We start from the raw sequence: 2,500 nt of genomic DNA, 5'->3' as shown, positions 1-2,500 counted from the left end.
GAACCTCCCTCTCACTTGATATACGGAAGTGGTACATCTACAAATGTTTCAAGCAAGAGAGAAGTTAAAAATGTACTTCAGTTGAACAATAGGGATTCTGCCTTTGTTCTGTGCTACGTCACCTATGTCGCCTGCGTTTCAGTTTGCGCTTAGGCTTAAGTGTTTATGTCTTTCTGGAATCATCATTCGAGCCAATTTCAGTCGACATTTTCTTATTTCTTATTCAAATGCAAAACGATGTGTGTGTGTTTATAGTTATATGATGATGATGATGATAGGAGAAGAAATGTTTTTTGTTATGAATGACAATAATAACGACATGAATATGTGTTTAAATTGTAAACAATAAAGTTATGATAATTGCGTAGAAAAGATTATGTGGTTTTATTGTCTTCCTTCTCAATTGTTTGTTTTGTCATATTTGTGTGTATAGACCACAAGAATGGGGGAGACTGCAAGAGACCATAAGGCCTACACTAGGTAGTTCTATGTCATTCCTATCCATAGAGTTGTCCAACCTTTTCATAAAACAACCAATTGTTTCAGCGTTCCGTAGATGGTTACTAAGTCCATTCCATTCGTTAACCACTCCGTTTATAAACCAAGTCTCGCCTATTTCCTTTTTAAATCTAAACTTGTCCAATTTAGATCCATTACTACGAGTCCTGCCCTGCTGTCTTAATATGATGACCCTGCTTGTATCATTCTGTATTAACACTGGTTAAATCAAGATGACAATATTGTCGATACCACATTCCCTTCCTCAGTTTTGAAGTCTTATTAGGCCACCTTAAGTTGGGTTAGGTTGGAATAGGACAGGTATTGTCAAGTACTGAGTGACGTTTACAAAATGACTTCATGCTGGCGACAACATTGATTGAATCTGGCGTATTGTTTACAGAGTAACGTCAATATTGGCGTCTTAAGTGTGACAACATTCTCTCAATCTAACATAATAATTTTCTGTGGAAGCAGCTTCAGCCATCCCTGTGGCCATAACACAGGACAGCCCGAAAATCACTGAGTAAGTTTTGATCTTTGATAACAAATCTATTTTTAAAAATACATGTATGGAATTTTTTTAAATATAGAGGAGATACTGGAAATAAATTTGCAATAATCTTTTTTGATCAATACATATGCATTAGGTAAACTGCTGGAAAAAGACCACTTAATAACCTCAGTGATATTTGGCCAACCTGTATAAATCTAACACTTCCCAGACCTGCAAGAAGCAGAGTATCTAAATGCTAGAGCAACATTTGTTAGGTACGAGTATATCGTCGATTGAATATTTTCAGTCGAAATAATCACACTTTCTGTATTGGTTCCTGCATTTATCAGAATAAGTACTGTAAACTCTGCCACAAAGTAAAGGAGCAAAACAACTTGAATAATTTCCACTTCTCTAAATTGCATTTCGCCCAATTGTTTGCCAAATTTTTAGTTCGCCAGTTTATCTAACCTAACATCCTGACATAACCAAACCTATTTAAGGTTGGAGAAATGCCAAACTAACAGAAATTTGGCAAAATCCTATTTGGCAATAATATGTCGAAATGGAAGTTGACCAAATGGAAAATCGTCAATCGGGTCTTCCGTATCCTTTACATCAGTAGAGGTGTTATCACACTGGGCTATTTTTCCTTCAACTGTTGGAACAGATTTGCAGCCGGAGATTATGTAAACTGCTGAGAAAACAAAATAGTCTGCCATACTGATTTTACGGCGGCAAAAGTGCTAGAGATGGTCGGTACCGCCAATTGATTGGAGGAAAATAATTTTCCTCCAGGATATCAAATGACATTCTATATCAGGGGTTCTCAGCCTTACTTGGCCCATTCACCCCTTTCACCATTTGTCAGAATGTCATTCCCCCCCTCCTTTCCAAGATTGTCTGTTTCAAAAGGTGCATTCTAAATAATATGCAAATATTACTAAAAACCCTTTTATTTTTTTCCAAATTAGTATATATTTTTCCCAAATTAGTATAAATCCAGCCCAGGTGACAGGCCAGATAGGCCAAAACCTATAATTGCTTTCCTCACCCCGTAAGCTGACTGTGGTCACAAATCACCCCCAGAAATCCCAAAATTCCCCCCTGGGGGTGAATTTCACCCCTAATGAGAAACCCCTGTTCTATATAGTTTGTTGAGAAAACACAATAGTTTGCCAAAGTAATTTTACGGCGGAAAAAGTGTTGGAGATGGGTGTTACCGCCGATTAGTTGGAGGTTGGAGAAAAAGTAGCCTTAACCCATTAAACTCCGATGACAAGATGTCTTGTCATTTGGTCAAATAAAACAAAAAATCATAAAACACCAAAATGTTTGATCAAACACCAGAAAAATATGACGTCAGTCCTCGCACAAAGCGAGGACTGACGTCATATTTTTCTGGTGTTTGATCAAACATTTTGGTGTTTTATGATTTTTTGTTTTATTTGACCAAATGACAAGACATCTTGTCATCGGAGTTTAATGGGTTAATAGAAACGTATC

The sequence above is a fragment of the Oratosquilla oratoria genome, chromosome 39, assembly GCF_046742065.1.
Source record: "Oratosquilla oratoria isolate Oo_2021 chromosome 39, ASM4674206v1, whole genome shotgun sequence".
In the NCBI taxonomy this organism is placed as follows: Eukaryota; Metazoa; Arthropoda; class Malacostraca; order Stomatopoda; family Squillidae; genus Oratosquilla; species Oratosquilla oratoria.
Note: the sequence above shows the minus strand (reverse complement) of the source record.